Source organism: Pinus tabuliformis, chromosome Q, assembly GCF_031772625.1.
Source record: "Pinus tabuliformis cultivar Carrire ecotype Pingquan chromosome Q, CPIR1, whole genome shotgun sequence".
Lineage (NCBI taxonomy): Eukaryota > Viridiplantae > Streptophyta > Pinopsida > Pinales > Pinaceae > Pinus > Pinus tabuliformis.
The window spans coordinates 413,787,523-413,800,708 of NC_142296.1; the positions used below are offsets into that span (position 1 = coordinate 413,787,523).

Here is a 13,186-nt window from a genome sequence, read left to right on the forward strand (position 1 = left end):
ATATCAACTATGTATATATTATATATGATTTAAAAAATAAAAAAATTATTACGGTAAAAGCATTTTATGGAATCATATTGTTATATATTCATATTTGTTTTTAGGTATACTTTTAGTCAATTTTGTCTAAAAACCAACCAAGATTCGTTAGAGTGGTAAGTATAAGTTTTTGCAGTCTACACAATCTAAGTGACCAATGAGAATTTCTTGTTGAATCCATTTATGTTAAAAAAAATGCAATTTATTTGTTTTTAGGTACATTTTTTAGTCAATTGTCTAAAAACCAGCAACTATTTGTTAGAGTTGTGACCAAAGAGAATTTCATGTTGTTGAATCCATTTATACATTAAAAAATGCAACTTAATATATATATATATATATATATATATATATATATATATATATATATATATATATATATATATAAATAAACCAACCATGAATCTACAAAGGATCAACAATCTCAAAGTATAAAGATTTTTTTTGAATTTAAAAGATGTTTGCAACTTAGGAAATTTGATCTCTTTTGGCTCTTGCTACATCTGTGGTTAAGATGGATTTATACTAGTTTACTAGCACTCCAACATATCTTCCATATTGATTCGATATATATATATATATATATATATAAACCAACCATGAATCTACAAAGGATCAAAAGTCTCAAAGCATAAATATTTTTTTTTGAATTTAAAAGATGTTTGCAACTTAGGAAATTTGATCTCTTTTGGCTCTTGCTACATCTGTGTTAAGATGGATTTATACTAGTTTACTAGCACTCCAACATATCTTCCATATTGATTCGATATTTAAATGTATCCAACGACAAGATACATTGTAAGGTTAGGTTATGTTAGGTTATGTAACATTTTAACTCGGTCAAATTACATAAAAATAAAAACAAAACAAAATAATTAAAATTAAATTATTAATTATAATTATTAATTATTAATTATTAATAATTAAACTAGCCTAGATCCATACATGGACTAAATTCTTTGAGGTGCAAACCATTTCTCAAGATTTACACTCATAGAAGAGGTTTACACCTTGAGAGATTTGATCCATGTAGACTCATCAAGAATTAAAATAGATCTAAACTAGTATAATAAACATTTTTTTAAAATTTAAATATCATGATTTTTTTTAAGTATCCATAATCATAAGCATACAAATCCTTAAATATTTTTAATTTCTTATCAATATTTTTTTTTTCTATAAAAACAATATCACATAATAAACTCTTTGCTATAAGTGCAATATCACATAAGAGGAAGAAAAATGATAGCTATATCAATATTATCTAAACAGTCTTTATATATATATATATATATAAGATTAGCAATTTTTATATTACAATAATTTATTTTAAATCACTCAATATTTAGAATAACTCTACTTTAACAACTTTTAATTATCAATTTCAAAATATATATTATTTTTTTCTTTTTATGTGAATAAAAATTTCTTTAGAATTGATAACGTTTATTAAATTAGTTTCACTATTAAATTAGATATTATTTCATAAATATTATAATTAATAATTAAATATTAAATTAGATACAACTATTTCATAAATATTAATAACTAAATTAAATAATTACTACATGTGTCTATAACTTCAACCCATAGTGTCACGCCCCCAATTCTTTTTTCGTTTAATTGAGCGGGTGCGGCACCGCCTAAGTTAATAGCTTGTTAACCGTTAACCGTTAGTTAACTTTACGAACTAACCGTTAGTTAACTTTAAGCCTTCAACAATTCATAATAACATGAATTACATATTATTAACGTGGGGAAACCATTAATAATACAAGCATAATAATAACCCAACAAGAATATACAAGATATAATCTTTGTTTTATTATATAGGAGAAATTTTACATTGACCGGGAGCAACGCTCCACCGGCGTTCGTAAACCAGATAGACACCCGCCCGTGCAAGAGCGCACAGCGGTCTCGCCCCAACCTCTACCCAAAATACAATACAATACAAAACCGAGTTCACTTTGTCGTATGAGCGGGCGCGCCCATGCACGACCCACGCCCAACACAAACCCAACTCCAAGTTATGCTTCGGCGGGCAGGCGCCCTTGCGCTACACCGCCCACACCTCCAACCTTCGTGCGCACCAATGAACCGTGCCCAGCACCCGGGCGCATCCTCGCCCTTGCTGCGGCTAATTCCTTCCTTCGCACTTTTTCTTCGTTGGAGAGCAAAGTCTTTCCGAACATCCATGACCACCTTAAATATTTTCACGAACTTTCTAAATGAATAATTTATATACATTATTTATAAAAATAAATATTCATTATTTATAAAAATAAATAATTAAAATATTTTAATAATGGTATATATCGCCAACAATTTGTTTTCTTATTTGTATTGTTTTTTTTTTATATTTATTTATATGGGTTCAAGCTTATTTTTATAGATTGAAGTTTATGGAGACATGTCAGATTGAAGTTTATGGAGACATGTCATAATTATTTGTTAATACTATTTATGAAATAGTTGTGTCTAATGTAACAGTGAAACTAATCTAATAAATGTTTTCAATTTTAAAGAAATTATGATTTAAATGAAAAGAAAAAATAATATATATTTTGAAATTAATAATTGAAACTTATTAAAATAAATTTATTCCAATTATTGAGTAATTTAGAATAAATTATTGTAATATTAAAATTACTAATCATATATATATATATGAGATTGTTTAAATAATATTGATATAGCTATCATTTTTCTTCCTCGTATTGATATTGTACTTATATCAAAAAGTTTATGTGATATTTTTTTTATAATAAAAAATTTTATTGATAAGAAATTAAAAATATTTAAAGATTTGTATGGCTATGATTATGGATACTTAAAAAAAATTATAATATTTAAATTTTAAAAAAATGTTTATTATATTAGCTTAGATTCATTTTAATTCTTGATGAGTCCATATGGATCAAATCTCAAAGTGTAATCTCTTCTATGAGTATAAATCTTGAGAAAATGTTTACACCTTAAAAAAATTGGTCCATCTAAGGATCTTGGCTAGTTTAGTTATTAATAATTAATAATTATAATTATTAATTTTATTTTTTAATTTAATTTTAACTAGCATTTGCACTAGATGCTGTAAAAAAACACAGTAAGGCAGTAGAAAAGGAGCTAGTAGCTTGAAGAGTCTTGTAAACTCGATGCAATCTCTATACGACATCATAATGTTTCAAAATGATATATTTACAATGTCCAAGATCATTCAATCAACATTTATTACCACAACAAAGAACAATATAAAGACCTGGAAAATAGGCTTCTGATCACCCTATGAGGACACAAATGAAAATGTTGAAGGTACTTTTGTTGGCACATCTTTTGAAGTGCTTCCATGGTGCTGGATAATATCTAGAAAAAACATATGATAGTTATTGTATAAAAATCAATATTGGGAACAAGTTAGAATTCTTCTAATCAAAACCAACGTCATGAAAAAATTGTCAAGCTAAGTCTAAGTAATCGTAAATCCAAAAATATCTAGAGACTAATACTAAAAATTACTTGTTTGGCATCATGTATCATTCTAGATGTATTATAAAATGCAACCTTTGTAGTATTACCTTTTTACACAATCATAATGTATAACTTATGTGGTAATGGTAGAACCATATGTCAGCTTTCCATGAACTTTGGGCAATTGGCTCTTACTATATCATTACACTGAGTTGCAACACGTTATCAAGCCTTGTCTTATCTAATATTTTGTTATGTCATGATGGTAAATGACTAGCCATGCATAATTCTAATGCAGAACATTGACTCTGTTTTAGATGATCTATCTTTAATTTTCAACAACCCTAATTGGTAGAACACATTTGCTATACTGGTGTGTTGATTAAAAATGAGAAAACATATTCATATCTATCTATGTATTATTTTTTTTATATTACTAGAGTCATGATAAGTGGAGTTGACTGCTAGGCATGGATCTCTTGATCTTGCACAAAGGGTTGTATAAAATACCATACAACACTTTGTGATTGAGTTAGAAAAAGTCTCACGGAAGAAAACTACTTTTAAAAAGCATGAAAGTAATTTAAACTATGCCAAAAAAAACCTATGTTGTTTTAAAAAGCAATTTTTTTGTTGACTTTTTGGAAATTGAATGGTAAGTAAGTCCCAGGATCATCCCACTTTTGATTTGCATGAGATTACAAAATATTTTTTATTGCTACAAACATGAAATATTGATAGATGACAACAACTGCCATTGATCTTTTAGAACAATATTGGTTGAGAAGTTCCAGATAGTCATAGAATCATCTTGTTTTTTATGTGCACTAGAGTAAGGAGTTCAAAATTTGTTATTCTTGTAGAGTGACAAGATAGATTGAAGACAACTAAGAACATTAATATCTCAACCTCAATTATGTATTGGCCTCATGGATAAAAGTGAGGAAGGACAACGTCACACACCTTGAGGTCAATTACCCGTTCTCCAACACTCAACAATTTTGTGTTCAAAAACGACCAGCAATTAATCACAAGGAAAATTTTCCTGGTTGAATAATTAATTTCAAACAAACATAAAATGCTACTATTTGAGATGGAAATCCAAGCTTGTAATGCTAGATATACACTACCTCAAACAAAATGGCCAAATTTTAAAATATGATGAAGATGACCTCGATAACTATTAAAACCACTGATGTTTGTGCCAAAAACATGCCAACTCATCTTTAATGGATATGCCAATAAGTGTAATACTACCTCAACTAAATATATAGAACATCAAAGAAGTTTGAATGTCTGTGTGAGTAACTAGATTTGATAAGAACAAATATTTTAATCATTTTCTGTTGGATGTTAGATATTGGATTTGTACTGCAATTTATGGAGAATAACCATGCTACCTTTGTTGGATCTTAGATTTTTCATTAATTTTTACCATTTGCTGGACCGGGAAGCTCTTCTTTATAGTTGAATAAGGCTTTACTTCATTGACACAAAAGGTTTTCCTGAATATGTCTGAACATTAATGTGATACCTATGTGCAAGTGCTCAATTATATTTCCATTCGAGACTATAAGCAATCTTACTAATACTGAGACCAGACTTACATTATCCAATGATCAAAGTGAGCTTCTCATATGATTGATTGGGAAAGGTTTGCAAAACACATCATCCTTTGCTGCTGGTTATTACAATAATTTTCAACCTCTAGTGCCTTATAATTTGACATATTTATTTGAAAGTGTGAAACTACATTGGATACTACCTCCAAAGCTCATCCTCATACCCTATCATCGTCGTTGTATATATGGACATGAAACTAGGATTGGATCACAAAAATAAATCTTGGATCTAGTGATAACTTTGTGCCTTAATTCCACTAAGATATGATCTTCAGGGTTCAAAATTTTGAAAGATAGTAACATGACCTAACATATGCCAAGTCAATTTTATGTTGAAGGGGACTGGAATAATGTCTGAGAAAAGTGCATGTGGCAACCTATCCTTAACCTGTTGCGCCACATCTGCAATAATTCCTTCACACTTCTCCTTATAAAGATTAAGCCAATGTTTAAAAATGCCTTGAATAATTATGAAAGTGGTGATATTTAACTTCCAACAAGATTTCATACCAATTAAAACCTTCATCTTCAAGAAAATTCAAGGAAATTATGAACATTTTTTTCATTTTGATATCCCAGTTTTTGAAGAACAAAAATAAAAGGACACAATATGAAGGAAAGAGCTATCCAGCCATATATTGGGTATTTAATGCCGAAATAGGAGCACGCAAGTTAGCCCGATAACACGGGAGCGGGCAAATATTATTTAATGCCGAAATTGCCCGCTCCCGTGTTATCGCGTTAACGTGCGTGCTCCTATTTCGGCATTAAATACCCAATATATCGCTGGTTAGCTCTTTCCCAATATGAAACAAAGGTGAGTCTTTGAGTCTATGGAGATTTGGTATATCTTCTCTTCAATATTCATCATAATTTAAATACCCCAAGATTCATGAGAAATACAAAGGATCAAAAAAATATTCTAAAAAGTTAAAAATATATTTGATATTTAACATTTAAAAATTATTTAGTAAAATATATTAACTTGTTGATAACATAAATTTTTAAAATAAAAATAAATAAAATAAAATAACAATTATTAATATATATTAAAAGTTAAATCTATTTTAGTTTTAATTTATTAAATACAAAAAGGTTAAATAAGTTTAAACTTAAAAAAAAAATCTTTTCAACGATTATATATCTTAATCTAAACTAAAAAGTAAATTAAACCTTTAATCGTATATCTTAACCTAAACTAAAAATTAAATTATAACTTTAATTAATCATTGAATTAACATTTGATATATCCAGAATTAAAATGACTCTAGGCTATATGTTCTATATGTTACACATTAAGAATAATAAGGTTAAGAATACTAAGGATCGTGTGGTTTATTCTAGCCTCAAATTAAAAAAAGAAAACCTTTGTGGAAACTGACTCGCACAATTTGGTACCACATTAATTTATATACTCGCTATGTAATTGTTTTCTTATTGTTCTCTTGAAAGTTTTGTAATAATTTGTTCTTCCCATGTCTGTACAGACAAAACTGATCGCAGAGGCACTTAGCATCTGCGTTTTGCCACGTATCAGTTAATATACATTATCTTCTTTTGGCCATTTAAATTAAAATTAATAAAAAAGGAAGTTTTAAAATTTTAGTATCTGATATTCTTTCATAGATTTGTTATATATTATAGAAAAAAAAAGATTCGAGAGGTCTTTAGCATTTGCGTTTTTTCACATCTTTGTTATATATATATATCCGAAATCATATGTATATATGAAATTGAATGATGATTTCAGTTAGTTAGTTAGTCTGTTATTTATATATATATATATATATATATATATAATGATTTATTTTTATTATTATAGTATAGGTGTAATTTATTTTATATTTGATATAAATTTCACTTATCATGGTTTCTCATAGTAGTATGCCACTACTCTTATATATAAATACTGCACTCAACGTTTTAGATCGAAATTATATTCGGTGGATATATATTTTTTAATATGATGGGGTCCATCAATCATATATAGGATTAGTACCAATATTTATCACAACTTAACATTTGGGGATTTCGATTAAGTATATGTTATATCTGTTTTTGAATTAATATCACGAACTATGGTTCTTGGCCCTTAATTGAATTAATATCATGAATTATAGTTTCTGGCCCTTAATTTATAATGGAAAATTCTCGATGATCCAGCTGTTGGCATGTTTTCATCCTTGCACATCTTCGTTGTACACTTGTCTTAATCTTGATCTGATAGTGGGAAAATTACTTCCAGCAGGTAGAGGTGTAACTACCTTTGGGGTTTCCACCCCGACCCTTCATTTCGCACTTCTGTCTGTATATATATCCCTAACTTCGGCTCCTAGGGTTTTACCATTAATTTTTTTATTTTCTGGATTTTATGGCATGGTTGTTTAACTAGTCCTTGGAGGTCATTCTCTACTAAGCTCGGTGCATTTCATACATGTTTGTTGACAGGGTAGGAAATTATGTTTTCACGGGGTAAAGTTGTCATCATTTTCGTTAATCATAGCAAGGTTGCATATCTATTGTGATAATGGTGTTTTGGGTCTCTTTTGCAGGGCATACTTTGTTGTTGCTCGTTTGGCTTGATTGCAAAATCCCGTCCAGTTTCCAATCCTAAATTAACTCTTGGCCATTCTAGCTTAAAGATTTCAAAGGTATTTTTTTAATAGTTTCGAGAAATCTTTGGGATTCCCATCGCTTTAGTCTAATTAATTTTTTCTTTGTTGTCTGCAAGTAAGGTAATTATAACTGGATGCAGAGACAACGGAAGTGTTTTTTGTTCTCTTGTCACAGGTATACATTTTCTTTTACCTCTAACTTCTAGTCTTAGCAGCGTTCCTTCTCTTCATTTGATGAGTGAAACCCTAAGATGTTTTTTCCTTTCTTTTTGTGTAGGTTGCCTACAGGTTAACTCTAGTGCAGGATATGGCATTTTCTTAATATTTCATCTGGATTGCAACCTTAATTATTTTTCGAGCCTCATTTCAAGGTTCTAACATTTACTCCACTTCCGTTTGAATATTCAGGTTTCCCTATTCTGGCAGAGGTGGTGACCATGGCAAGACTTAAGTCTCGACAACCTTAAGGGTTTTTTAATAGTCTTCCAGCACAAAAGTAAACTAGGGTTTTCATACCCCAAAGTTTAGGGTTTTCAGGTTAATTATGCTTAAATACTCTGCATTTGGCTATGGCCCCTCGGTCTAGAACATGCATCCTACTTACAACAGATTTTAGTTTGAAGTGGCCCTCGCCCACCCTCGGCCCTTTTAATTAAGTACTCTGAATTTGGCTACCACCCCTCGCACTGGAACATGCACCCTACTTGTAATATATTTTCTTTGGAAATGGTCCTCAGCCCTTTTATGTGTCAATATTTTTTTACTATTATTCATATAAGTATATACTGGCCATTCATGGCATATTGAATATTTCGACTTCCGACTTTGAATGAAGTTTTTTTTAGAGTTTATGATATGAATATTGATTACCACAAGGCAAATCAATAGTATCTAAATATGTATACTTGGTTTGGAATTTATGAGTGCCTTGTAGAGGATGGACACTCAGATGGATGACATGATCTGATTTAGAGGGATAATCAATCCCAGAATGAAATCTTGGTCGTAGCCAAGCATCACTATCAGATCTATGCAATGCCCTCGTTAGAGCTATTTACAAGGTCAAAGCAATGCTTGGCATAACATACTTCAACATGGTAATCTGGCATCTTCTTCTTTTCACTTTTACCCGAAGAACACATGTACACTTCTGCTAAAGTTTTTCTGTAGATGAGCAAGTCTTTCTGTAGAGTATGAGAGATGGCATCCTTCTCAGAAGGAACAATGGTTGCATATCCTAGACCTCTAATAAAAATCTTCGGCATTCATTCTGGAGATTCAACCTCTGTTTCAAGTACAACAATACATTTCAATATGCTTTCAAATATTGCAAATATTTCCTTATTCTAAAGGGAAAACAACAAAAATCCAATGGAAACATATTATATATATGTTTGTTTACCTTTTTCTGATTGAAACATATTATATTTTTTGTGGCAAATACATTGGAGAGCTTATCATCTATCCATGCATGCCTACGCCTAGCGAACACTGGTTCCCGTGGATGAATCTTGGTATTCAAGTCTATGCCTGGTGAACACTGGTTCCTGTGGATGAATCTTGATATTCAATTCTTATCACATAGACACTGCCTGGTTCGCGGAAAAATGAGCGCACATGGATGTTGCCTGGTTTGTGTGCTAAAACGAGATAACAACAAACCTAGTAGAATTGGTGGAGAGAATATTGTTATGAATTGTAACAGACTAATACCGGATTGTGGTAGAGAATACGTTATGAAATGTAAATGATTAATAATGGATTGTGGTAGAGAATATGTTATGAATTGTAACCGATTAATACGAGTCTTACTCGATTGTGGTAGAGAATATGTTATGAATTGAAACCGATTAATACCGATATTTAATCCGATGGTGGGAACTGTTTCAATCGTCTAACACCAAATCAATGGCACATAGTGGAACACGTGGCATGGAAGGGAGTTCTTCCTAGAGGGAAACGCCTTACGATGTAATTATTTTGTTTTTGTTGTTTTTTTTTTTTTTTTAATGTAATTTTACCGAACTAAAATGTTTACATAACCTATACATTTAAATATCGAATCAATATGGAAGATATGTTGGAGTGCTAGTAAACTAGTATAGATCCATCTTAACCACAGATGAAGCAAGAGCCAAAATAGATCAAATTTCTTAAGTTGCAAACATCTTTTAAATTCAAAAAAAATATTTATACTTTGAGACTTTTGATCCTTTGTAGATTCATGGTTTGTTTATATATATATATATATATATATATATATAAAATTTAAGTTGCATTTTTTAATGTATAAATGGATTCAACAACTTGAAATTCTCATTGGTCACTTAGATTGTGTAGACTACAAAAACTTATACTTACCACTCTAACAAATCTTGGATGGTTTTTAGGCAAAATTGACTAAAAGTATACCTAAAAACAAATCAAAATGCATAACAATAAGACTCCCTAAAATGATTTACCATAATTATTTTTTAATTTTTTAAATGATATATAATATATACATAGTTGATATAGATATATCATAGTTGTTATTAATATATTTTAGCCACATTTCAATGTTACACAACTTAAACTTGTAACTATAATAAATTTTTGTTGATTTTGAGACAAAATTAATTAAAATTTAAAACTAAAAACAAATCAAACTATAATCATTTTACCATAATTTTTTTTTTCCAATTTTTAAAACGATATATATTATATACATAGTTGATATAGACATTAAAATATTTTATTTGTGAATTTTTTGTAATTTTTTCTTTTGTTTTTAAGTATATTTTAAACACATCTCTATATTACTTAATTATGTATATTAAAATATTTTATTTATAATGTGTAATATTTATTATTATTATTATTTATAATTTTAAATCCAACATATTATTATTATATTATTTTCTATATACTTTTCTTTGTGTCTGCTCAACCATGGATTCTAACTTCGAACTTGTGACATCTCAATAGCAAAGATGCTTTAGCCATGGGGAACTAGCAAAGATGCTTTAGCCATGGGGAACTCGTGACATATCAATAGCAAAGATGCTGACTTGACCAACTAAGCTAACCCTTTTGGATTTATTGAACATCTTAATTTTATATTAAGACTTGAATGAATTATTCATCTCTCTCTCATTACTCTTATTACAAAATAATATTTTCTTACTGTCAATTACTTTTTGAGCATTAAATTATTTTATTATTATTATTATTAGAGAGAGAGATAAATTAGTCAAGATAGATATTCAAATAGTTTATATAAGTTCTATATTGAAATAATTTCAAAACCTATAAGAAGTAGATATTTTCCTCACACTACAATATGGAAATATAAGTGTTTTTTCCATCTCTAAAGTTAATATAAAATTAAATTATTTCACATGGACATTGACTTATATTTTATTTATGGTAGAAAGTGAAACTCATAACATGTTGCAATATCAATCATTAATGGAAAGTGAAATACTTTTACCACATCTCCTTCATTCTAAGTTATAATACTTACAATGTAGAAATGTAAGTTCTCTTTTCATCTCTATTTTTTTCAGGAAAAACTATCTAAACATGTGTATTCAAGTTTTTTAATTATGCCCGACATTATTTATTTTTTAGATATTATTTAATTTTTATTTTAAAAGGGACACATGTCAAATTTAGGTTGAACACTAACGAAATCATGCATATCCCTTGTGCTCAAGAAAAGATAGAAAAGATAGATCAACGCCTTAGAATTCAGCCTCTTCGAGGGGGCAACCTCCTTTACATTACATAAATGAACAATTCTTGGATGATTCAAATGACAAAACCTCCTTTCTATATATAGGAGTCTAAGGAGTCACAATATAATCCAGCCGACCTAACAATAATAATATAAAGCCACAAAAATAACAATAGAGGGATTCTATGGGGCAAAGAAATAACAATATGGGGGTAATAGGGGCACAACAATATAAATAAGGGGTATAACTACAATAGTAATGGGGTAATCACTAGTATTATAGGGACCCAACATGCCCCTCTCCTTCAAAAAAGTGTTGTCCTCAACGCTTGAGTAGTTCTGGATACTTCTGCATAAAATTCTCATCCTCCCATGTGGAATCTTCAGCGGATAAGTTCTTCCACTTGATAAGATACTCTGAAATTGATCGATTTCGTAGCTGTCGAGTTCTTGTTTCTGTGACTGCTTCCGGTTCCAATATAATTTTTCCTTCCTCGTCAAGTTCTGGCAATATTGTTTGAACTGGGAGCTTGTCGCCTATAACCTTCTTTAAACATGAAACATGGAAAACTGGGTGCAATCGAGAAGCTGCAGGAAGCTCCAATTTGTATGCCATAGTACCAATCTTTTGCAACACCTTGTACGGACCATAATACTTTGGTGATAATTTATTATCCTTCTTAGCTTGCTTTAGGGACATTTGCTTATATGGTTGTAGCCGTAGGAATACCCAATCACCTACATCAAAACTTCTTTCACTGCGATGTTGATCTGCCTGTTGTTTCATTCTATTTTGTGCCAACACGAGGTTATCCTTTAAGAGTTGGAGGACTTGTTGTTGATGTTCGATGTGATGTTCCACTGCCTGAACCTTAGAATTTTCTCTTAAATATGATGTGATGGATGGTGGTTGATACCCATAAAGTGCCATAAATGGGGTCATTTTTGTTGCTGTATGGAAGGAAGTGTTATACCACCATTCAGCCAGAGGCAACCATTTGACCCATTGTGTCTGTTTATCAGATACAAAGCAACGAAGATATCCTTCCAAACATTTGTTTACTATCTCAGTTTGCCCATCAGATTGAGGATGATAAGATGAGCTATGAGCTAACTGAGTACCAAGACAAGAAAATAATTCTGTCCAAAAATTTCCAGTGAAAATGGGATCTCTGTCACTTACAATAATCTTTGGGTTTCCATGTAGCTTTTGAATTGTTTCCATAAATGCAGTAGAAACTGTACTGGCTTTAAATGGATGTGATAATGCACAAAAGTGTGCATACTTGGTAAGTCTGTCAACTACCACCATGATGACACTCTTTCCCTCAGACTTGGGTAAACCTGTGATAAAATCCATTGAAACCTCCTCCCAACGTTGGCTTGGAATGGATAAAGGTTGTAATAGACCCGGTGTCTTAATTGTTTCAACTTTATTTTGTTGGCAAACCAAACATTCCGCCACAAACTTTTGAATATCTGATTTAAGGCCATCCCAAAAAAATTCCTTCTTAACCCTGTGGTAAGTTTTTAAAAATCCTGAGTGCCCTCCTAAGGGAGAAGTGTGCAATTCCATAAGAATCTTTTGTTTTAGCTGGGAATTCTTACAGAGGTATAAGCGATCTTTGTACCATAACGAATCATTTTGCCAGCTAAATGTATCAGAAGTACTGGAATCTTGTTGTAGCTTTCGAATAAGTGCCCACACTTCTTCGTCATTCTTC

The 13,186-nt window shown here is 30.4% G+C and overlaps 1 long non-coding RNA gene across 1 annotated transcript; it reads left to right on the forward strand.

Moving 5' to 3' along the window:
• Positions 1-7,446: 7,446 nt before the first annotated feature.
• LOC149219948 (uncharacterized) lies at positions 7,447-9,001 on the forward strand. Its single transcript, XR_016248725.1, has 4 exons — positions 7,447-7,578; positions 7,682-7,780; positions 7,865-7,919; positions 8,153-9,001. It is a non-coding gene; the product is annotated as an uncharacterized LOC149219948 (long non-coding RNA).
• The last annotated feature ends 4,185 nt before the right edge of the window (positions 9,002-13,186 follow it).